A 10,461-nucleotide genomic window follows, 5' to 3' on the forward strand; every position below is an offset into this window, starting at 1 on the left:
CTCAGTGGGTGGGTGCACCCCTCGTGGTCCTGACTTCCTTGCTCATGTTCTCCCTCCTTCTGCTCCTCATTTGGACCTTGGGAGCTCATGTATTTATTTTTATTTATGACCTTACAGTATCTTTATGTACATTACAACTTCAAAAGTTTTGTTTTGCTTTGTTTTATGCAATTTTGGGGGTACAAATATGTGTCTTTCTCTCTACAAATACTTTTTCTTTATTTTCCATTCTTCTCTGATACTATCTGATTTCTTTATTCTGGTTATATTATTTTATTGTTATTCTTTAGGTGCCTATTTGTTTTCAAATAAGTAACTGAAATTGGGTAAATTCAGACATATGTAAAGATGGGGATGATCTCAAGGCATTTGAAGGATGAAAAGTTATAGTCAGAATATATTTTATGTAAGCATCTATTTTCTATATAAAAAAATGTATCTCTGATAAAAAAAAGATCAGTCCTAGTGAATTTCCCTGATGTCTGATATTTTATGGATCTCTTCCTTGAGGTATACATGATTGTCTGTAGACCAGTTAGTAGTAACAGTTTCCTGTTCATCATTTGTTATTTCCTTATTAATTAATATTCTGTCTAATTTCTTTTTTGTGTATGTGTTGTCAAATTTAATTTTTTATTAAAAATTTCCACTTCCTCCCCACATCCCATTTCCCTCCCCCTCTGCCCATCATCCTTCCCCCCTCCTCTCCAGTCCAAAGAGAAGTCAGGGTTCCCTGCCCTTGGAAAGTCCAAGGTCCATCCCCCTCCATCCAGGTCTAGGAAGGTGCACATCCAAACAGACTAGGCCTCCATAAAGTCAATACATGCAGTAGGATCAAAACCCAGTGCCATTGTCTTTGGCTTCTCAGTCAGCCCTCCTTGTCTGCCACGTTCAGAGAGTCCGGTTTGATCACATGCTCCATCAGTCCCAGTTCAGCTGGTCATGGTGAGCTCCCATTAGAAAAGCCCCACCGTCTCAGTGGGTTGGTGCACCCCTCGAGGTCCTGAATTCCTTGCTCATGTTCTCCCTCCTAGTGTTCCTCATTTGGACCTTGGAAACTCAGTCTGGTGCTCCAATGTGGGTCTCTGTCTCTATCTCCATCAATCTCCGGATGAAGGGTCTATGGTGATATGCAAGATATTTATCAGTATGGCTATAGGATCGGGACATTTCAGGCTTCCTCTCCTCAGGTGCCCAAGAAACTAGCTAAGGATATCTCCATGGATACCCGGGAACGCCTCTAGAGTCAAGTCACTTGCCAACCCTAAAATGGCTCCCTTAATTTAGATATATACTACCCTGTTCTAATTTCTTAATATTACTCAATTTTTTCATTTCAAGGGATTGTGGAGATGAGTTAAATCCATTAAGATAATGCAATTTTATGAGTGTACTTTTATTGCATTTGGGTTGTATTAGTTACTTAGTCGTTGTATTAGTTACTTATTATCTATTGCTGTGATAAAACTCCAAGATAAAGGCAATATATAGAAGAAAGATCCATGACAATGAATCAGAGGTAGCAGTTGGCAAGGGGCTAGAGCAGCAGTGAGAGGTTTCATCTTGAAACACAACAGAAAGTAGATAGCTCACTGTTGTTATTAGAAGGCTACAAAATTCTCAAAACCACTGTCCAAGGACATTGGTGTTCCAGTAAGTTGATACCTCTTTATCTTACCCATAAATATTCACCAACATTAGACTATGTATTCAGATATCTGATTCTATGGGGTCATTTCATTCAAACTGCCATAATCTCATTTATTATTCTAAAATTGTGATTGGAACCTCTAAGATAACATAAACTCGATCCTTTCATTTTTTATAATGTATTTAATGTATGTTATAAAAGATATCCTATCCATTTACATTAAGAAGTTTATTTCATTAGAATAAATGAATTGAAGTTTATTTTATATAATACGCCATCTTGTATATATGTCTATATATATAATTGTGTCACTTATATATCTGAAAAACATTCACCTAAGTATACTAATTCAGATAATTATATATTTTTCTTTCTTCCAGTTTTATATTCTCTTCAAACACAAAAGAATAGACAAGATTGTATCCAGAAGTTGGTGTCAGGAATAGCTGTAAGTAGTGACTTTAAAACCTTCATTTTAAGGAGGATTTCAATATTTGGTGAAGAAAGAAAAGAGAATGGATTATGTCGTGATTGAAATAATCTCTATTCATCAGCCATCCTGGGTTTGTACTAGAAATAAAGGTCAATAATTTCTACCTTATCTGGAAAGATTTCACATTAGATCGCTTACAATTTCAGAAGCAGTTTCTTCAGTAAAAAAATACAAATAAATTTTAAAACACATTTGTCTACAAAGAACATTGAAAAATCTGAAAATTGAATGACGTGTATTCTATTAAACATTCTCCAGAATTTTCTCAACAAAATTAAATTTTGTTACAAGATATTCGTGAGATAAACATGAGAAGTTTTTCTCAATCAAGTGAGACTGAAAATATATCAAAAAATTTTCAGTCATGAGAAACGTTACACATTTACTGATCTTATTAAAGCCTTTCCTAGGAACTCTAATGAGTAGTTTCAGAATGCTCTTCTTAAAGTGACAAATTTCCAAAAATGAAATCACCATATGTCTTTTCTCATTATATAAGTTCATAGAAGAAGTCTGTTTTTTCTAAGAGCCAATACATACATAAGTGTAAGGATGATTTTGATTGTAACAAAACTTCTTTTTGTTTCAGCATGACCAGAAACAAGGGAGGCATTATTTCAACAAACAAAATGAAGAGAGACAAAACAATTTTATAGAATGTGGAAAGTGCTTCAACAGATATGCATGCCCCACTATGCATAAGAGAATTAATACCAAAGAGAAGGCATACAAATGTAAAGATTGTGGCAAGTCATTTATCTGTCTCACAAACTTTCAATCTCACCAGAGAATCCATACTGGTGAGAAACCTTACAGGTGTCAAATATGTGGCAAGTCCTTTACCCGGGTCCCAAATCTTCATATTCATAACAGAATTCATACTGGTGAGAAACCTTACAGGTGTCAAGAATGTGGAAAGTCCTTTACCCAGAACTCAACTCTTCTATCTCATCAAAGAATTCATACTGGTGAGAAACCTTACAGATGTAACGAATGTGGCAAGTCCTTTACCTCGGCCTCAGATCTTCAGAAACATCACAGAACCCATACTGGTGAGAAACCTTATAGATGTCAAGAATGTGGCAAGTACTTTACTTGGGTCTCAAATCTTCATATTCATCACAGAATTCATACTGGTGAGAAACCTTACAGATGTCAAGAATGTGGCAAGTCCTTTACCTCGGCCTCAGATCTTCAGAAACATCACAGAACCCATACTGGTGAGAAACCTTATAGCTGTTAAGAATGTGGAAAATCCTTTACCCAGTTCTCACATCTTCTTATTCATCAGAGAATTCATACTGGTGAGAAACCTTACAGATGTCAAGAATGTGGAAAGTCCTTTATCCAGGTCTCAAATCTTCATATTCACCACGAACTCATACTGGTGAGAAACCTTACAGATGTCAAATATGTGGCAAGTCCTTTACCCAGGTCTCAAATCTTCATATTCATAACAGAGTTCATACTGGTGAAAAACCTTACAAGTGTCAAGAATGTGGAAAGTCCTTTACCTCGGCCTCGACTCTTCTCTATCATCAAAGAATTCATTCTGGTGAGAAACCTTACAGATGTTAAGAATGTGGCAAGTCTTTTGCCAGGGCCTCAGTTCTTCATAACCATCAACGAATTCATACTGGTGAGAAACCATACAAATGTCAAGAATGTGGCAAGTCCTTTACCCAGCTCTCATCTCTTCACAGTCATCACAAATTCCATACTGGTGAAAAACCTTACAAATGTAAAGTATGTGGCAAGGACTTTAAAACAAATTCAAGTCTTAGAAAGCATCAGAAAATGCATGTAATGGGTACTTTTCATGAAACTTGTTAGTGGACCTCACATTAATTCATTGTACAGATCTTCATGCATTACCCAACTTATTTCACAGACTCACATCCTTCAATTCATTTTCAAATCTTAGTCAATACTTAGACAGCTACACAGTTCTTATGAATTTAGAAACATTGTATCCAGACTTAAACTTTATTATCATCAAATATTTAGTGTAAACACAATTTATGCATCATTGTTGTACACATACTAATAAAAAATTAATTACTATGAATAGGCAAGTATTTCTAGTTGAACTAAATTAACCAATAATGTTTCTTGACTGTATGTTAAGATAATGTGTGACAAAAACAACCTATGTCAAAGTAGTTCAGATTTTGATGCACATTTAATTTCTTGGCATATGGTTGCTTATATAATGAGATTATATTCTATATAACATTATTTTTCTGTGATTTTTGTGATTCTTGAATAAATATAAGCTTGTTTTAAAATTCAAGTCTTTTAATTTGTGTCTTTGCAAGAAAACAGTTAAACATTTTGCCCAATTTTTACTGCACATTTTTCTGATATTCTATTCTCTAATAGTAGAGTATCATAAGTGTGAACACTTCCATGGATGAGCTGGTAGGACAGAGGATGACACACTACATAGATTACTTTAAACTTTTATAATTGTGGTACAAATAAGTGTGAGGTAGATGGAAGATATCAATGGGCATGAACAACTGCACAAGGAAAAGCTACAAGGCAACAACATCAAAGATCTGTATTTAGAGGGGCTCCCAGGTGCCCAAGCTGAGGTTCCCAGTTAGTTCCTTGGGCAGCTGAGGATAGGGAACCTGAAATGACCCCATCCTAGAGCAATACTGACGAATATCTTGCATATCATCATAGAACCTTCATTGGTGATGGATGGAGATAGAGACAGAGACCCACACTGGAGCACTGGACTGAGCTCCCAAAGTCCCAATGAGGAGCAGAAGGAGGGAGAACATGAGCAAAGAAGTCGGGACCACGAGTTATGCACCCACCCACTGAGACAATGGAGCTGATCTATTGAGAGCTCACCAAGACCAGCTGGACTGTGACTGAAAAAGCATGGGATAAAACTGGACTCTCTGAACATGGTGAACTATGAGGGCTGATGAGACGCAAAGGACAATGGCACGGGGGTTTGATCCTACGTAATGTGATGGCTTTGTGGGAGCCCAGCCAGTTTGGATGTTCATCTTCCTAGATATGGACGGAGGTGGGAGGTCCTAGGTCTTACCACAGGGCAGAACACCCTGACTGCTCTTTGGCCTGGAGAGGCAGGGGGAAAGGAGTGGGGGGAGGGGGAGAAGGGTGGGAGGAGGGGGCGTAGGGGGGGAGGAGGGTGAGGGAAATGGGAGGCTGGGAGCAGGTGGAAACTTTTTTTTTCTTTTCTCCTTTTCTCAATATATATATATATATATATATATATATATATATATATGATCTGTATTTAGGAAAGCAGGAAATGGGAGAGGTGGACTTCTCCTGAGAGAAACACATAAACTGATTGTCCAGTAAACAATGGCCAATATGCCTAAAAATATAGAGAATTATAACCTTTTATGGATTGGTCTCCTTGTATTTAGGAACATATGTATATACAAATTTATGTATCAATATAGCAGTGCATGAATAAAGGACATAAACTTGAAAGAGAACAGATATTGTGGTATATAATAGAGTTGGATGTAGGATATCATAAGTACAAAATTAATCTTATTATTTGGTACATTTTAATTATATAAAATAAGTAATGTGTTTGTATACACCCCATTCTTTCCCTGTTATACTCCCTCCATCTAAAATATTTGCCCTCTCAATCCTGCAAAAATTTTCATCCACTTTGTATTTTTTTTCTAGATTCCATTTATGAGATAAGATGAGTGTTATTTGTATTTTGGAGAGTTGTCTATTTCTTTGACTTAATGATCCATAGTTGCAACAATTTTATTGAGACATATAATTTTTCTATAATTTTATTCATTGATCGATTATCTTGCAATATTTATTTTTTTTACATTTTCTTTATCCATATATTTCGATATATCGGTGGTTATCTAAGGTCATTCCCTGAATCATCTGTTATATGAAGTGCAGTGATAACAATTACACACAAACTCACGCATATGTGATTCAGCATCGTGAACTCACTATGATAAGTATGCATATCCAGGAGTGATTCAGCTGGTATGTCTATGGTAAATTTTCAGTCATATCTATCATTATAGGATCCACAGTACCTGGGATGTCTTATTTTACAGTGACCATAGCATATGAGTTCTTTTTTCCCACTTCCTTTGTAGTTTTTAGAAAAATTTAGAGTTGACAAAAAAATGTAATCACTAAAAAGTCACCCAAAGTTGGGATTATGGAACACTCCAAATATTATGTCACTTTGTGAGAAATGAGTCTGGGACCAAAGAAAAGGACTACAAAATCGAGAGTACTTGAGCCAGGTTATAAGTTCTATTGAAAATGTATTGTAATGAAAGTGGTTGCCATGACTTACCTTGAGTGGTCAGAGCTTGAACTCATATTACTAGGTGCCTGGGTACCTCAACGTGGTCCACTTGGTAAGCAGAAAGTACTTGTGAGTAACTAGGGCAACTTTGTACACATATTTGTATTTCATATGTATGTTGGCACTTGAGATACTGTCTTAGATATGCTGATTATGAAAAAATGTTGTCAGCATGCAGACAATAAAACTCTGCTCTTTATCATCTACCATACAAAAACTGCACCAAAAGTGTCATGGATATCAAAATGAAACCTGATACCCTACAAATTCCAAAGGACACAGTAAAGATAATCCTCCAACTTTTAAGCACACTTAAGGGGTTTCTGAATAGGACTCTTGTCCAATAGTACAAGAGACCAAAAATCAACTAATAGGAGCTTATGAAATTAAAACTTTTTATTTCAGCATAAGAAAATATCATTTACATGGGGCATACAGAATATGAGAAAATCACTGGTGCAACGGTGACGTGAGAGTTATTGTGTATTTCACTTCCTGCTGATCTGGTGAGGCCTGAACTCTAGGTAGGAATCAGTACCTGGTCCTGTGTCCATGGTCAAAAGACCATGGAAGAATGAGGCATATATTCCTTTAAGATGAAGCTACTGTTGTTACTTTGTGTGAAAAGAGTAACTTCTTTGTAAATATTTCCGATTCTATGGATAGATGTCTTCAGCTGTCAGCCTTGGTCAGAGGTTATTCTTTATGGATTGCACAGCAGCAAATGTGCAGCCTCATAATTTCAAAATGTTGGAATGCCCCTGAATGATCATTCCTAAATATGACCTGTAGACGATCCATTCCCCCTAGACACAGGGGATGTCATTGAAGTGGGTCCTGAATGTCCTGGCTGAGGGTGAGGAGGACTGCTGTGCCATGCTGTCTTTGGGCATGACCCAGCCACTGCTCACTCACAAGAGCTGTTATCACCTGCAGCTTCAGGTGACCATGATCAGAACTGACCATTAACCTATCTGTCGTGAACCACACAGCTTGAGGAGACAGCCTGCTGGTGGAAGAAAAGCCTCCTAAGCTTTTGTCTCAGGATATAAAATAAAAAGAAAGCTCAAAGATGACCATTTGTATTACTTATCAGTTCCCCATTTACCCCCTTTCTTTATCTGTCTCCAAGAGAAGACTGTGTCATTCCTATTCCCTCAAATTAATGAGTTTATTGAGATTAATACAGGAATATAGGTACAGAATTGCTTGCAGGAGTATGAATGACTCATATCTGTAGTATCACAAAGGCTCCCATCATAATGGGGGACTCAGGAAAACTAGAACCATGAACTTGTCTGCATGGTTTGTTTGCAACTGACGGAGACAGAGGTTCTTATTTCTTCAGTTCTCCTTACTTATCACATAAGTAAGTTTGAGAGCAGAAGGTCCTTACTAATCTTTTAGCTCCTGCCTTCCCAGCCATGGTTTAAATGCTAAGTCTTATGAACTCCCTTTCTCTTTCTGTAGAATTTTGTGAGACTTAACGAAATTCTCCTACTTAGGGAAGAGCACACCTATTGTAAATCCCATATCAAACAGTGATTCTCAAAAGCATACATGGTAGGTATAAAGAATGATTGGTTTACATTTTGGACTGTACAGCTGTATGCATTTACGTATATGCATGTAACAGCAATGAATGAAGACATGTCATAAATGAGAAACAGAGCAAGGGAGAGTGTAGGAAGGGTTTGCAAGAATGAAAGGGAAGAAAAAAATGCAAGTATAATCTCAAAAATAACAGAAACTCTTCATGTCAAAAAAGGAAATTTTTGCATATTACTTCATGCTTTCCTTAAAATGTTAGTTGGTTCCACAAGAGCGCAGTCTACCATGGAGCTCTGCAAAGACTCTAAACCTGCACACCCGTCCTGATGTCCCTGGTGGAGCAAACTTTTTTGTTCACCTCCTCTGTAAGCACAGCTCCATCATGTTCAGTGACTCGGCCATAAACACTGCTTTTCTCATCCATAGTTTTTCAGGAAAACCTATCATTCCTCAGCTTCCACTCCATGATATTTGTGAGAACTCTTCTTGAGATAGCCAAGCATTCCGGGGCTTACAGGAGTTGTTACAATTTCCAGAACCTCCCCCAAATACTGCTACCAGCCAAGATAGCACCTTTCAAAACACGTATTTCAAATTCAAACCGCATTACCTTCCCTGAATGTGCAGGGCACCATTCCTAATCTGAGGACCTGGCTGGAATAAAGGGTGGAAAAGGAGAGAGGAAATGAGCAGCAGAAGATAAGCTACTCTGCTGCATGCGCCACACCCACTGCTGTCATAATCCACTAAAATCTACGACACAGTGAACCCAAAAAAGCCTTTCCCCCTCATGGTTGTTGTTTGTTTGCTGTGCTTTCAATTTCATATATTATGTCATAGCAACATTAAGTCTAATTGATAGAGAATATACTAATTCCTTATAAAAGATTTTTTATAAATAAAACAAAACAAAACAAACAAAAGGCATGGAGTTAGGAATGTTGGAAATAGGAGCGTGGATCAGGAATTGTTTAAGAGGGATGAAGGGAACTATGATCAAAGTATGCTGTACACATGGACGAAATTCTCACAGAATTATAAAATTGTCTATGTTAAAGGTCACAGCTCAATAGCATTAAAATCTTATGGAAACATCTTTTGAAAGAAGGAATGAGGAAGTCACTCTCAGTGAAATTGAGATTTTGACATTGGACTAGAAGCATTTTTTTTTTGCAAACCCAAATAATGGGGGTCTGGCCCAGTTGATTCTCTTGTGTTTTTAATTGTCTTCTTTCTTTTCCTTAGGAAGAATTACATAAAGCCTGTTATTCTTATTGTGCAATTCCACAACGTTTTCATCATTTTCAGGGAAAGGCTGTCATAAGAGGGATTTCATTTTCTTTCTTTCAGTGAATAAATATTTGACTGTGAAGTACCCTAGCACCTGACTGAAATGTGGGAAGTATGTGACTCAGTTACTTAATTTTTTTTTAAGACAAGTTTTCTTTGTTTAGCTTTGGAGCCTATCCTGGAACTCACTCCATTGAACAGGATGGCCTGATATCAGTTACTTAATTTTAAAAAGAATTCACCATTGTTTCTCTATTCCCTGAGGGCTCTGTAATTATCTTGGATACTTTCTGTACTAGGGTTTTTATTGCTGTGAAGAGACACCATAACCACAGCAACTCTAATGAAGAAAAACCTTTAATAGGGTGTGGCTTACAGGTTCAGAGGTTTATAGTCCATTATCACCATTGCAGGGCCTGGAGGCAAGCAGGTAGACATGGTTCTTTAGAAGGATCTGAAAGTGGAGAAGGAGCTACACCTTGATCCCACAGGGAAGAAAACATGCTCTGAAACACTAGGCATTGCTTGAGTATATGACACCTCAAAGCTCTCCTGCACCATGACATACATCCCCCAACAAAGACACACTTACTCCAGCAAGGGCACACCCTTAATAATATAAGATCCATATAACCTTAGAGGGCCAATTGTATCCAATTAACACACCTCCAAGATACCCTTAGAAGGGAGATAAGCAGCTTTATGGTGTCTCTAATAGAAAAGGTTTTTGAAGAGGAGAGCACTGTTTTTTAAGTAGGAAAACATAATGATTTGGCTGACAAATAGGAAGTTTAGAAAAAGCACAGTAAATGCAGAGAAAAAAAACTACTTTTTCCTTCTGCACATCTTAGGTTCCTGTTGGGGACTCCACAGCATAACAAGATTAAGAAGAAAAAAGCATGAAGACTTACCTAGCACAGGCTTTCACAAGTACAGAGCCTTCCTGAAGAAGGAAAGCCTACAACAGTGCTTAGACCTGAGATTTTCTACAATAGTTGATGGAAAATGGAACATTATAGAGCACGTGACAAAATAAAACAAGTAAGAGTCAAGCAGGGGAATGCAAATAGAGAGAGCTTTTTGCTCCTGTCCTCTGTTGGTGCCTTCATCAGTCTTCAGATATGA

General features: G+C 37.3%; 1 pseudogene; it reads left to right on the forward strand.

Moving 5' to 3' along the window:
* LOC121464657 overlaps nt 1-10,461 on the forward strand; it is a 210,245-nt pseudogene extending 199,784 nt beyond the window's left edge.

Source organism: Microtus oregoni, unplaced genomic scaffold (assembly GCF_018167655.1).
Source record: "Microtus oregoni isolate MIOR12 unplaced genomic scaffold, Mior012 000029F_ref0000214, whole genome shotgun sequence".
NCBI lineage: Eukaryota > Metazoa > Chordata > Mammalia > Rodentia > Cricetidae > Microtus > Microtus oregoni.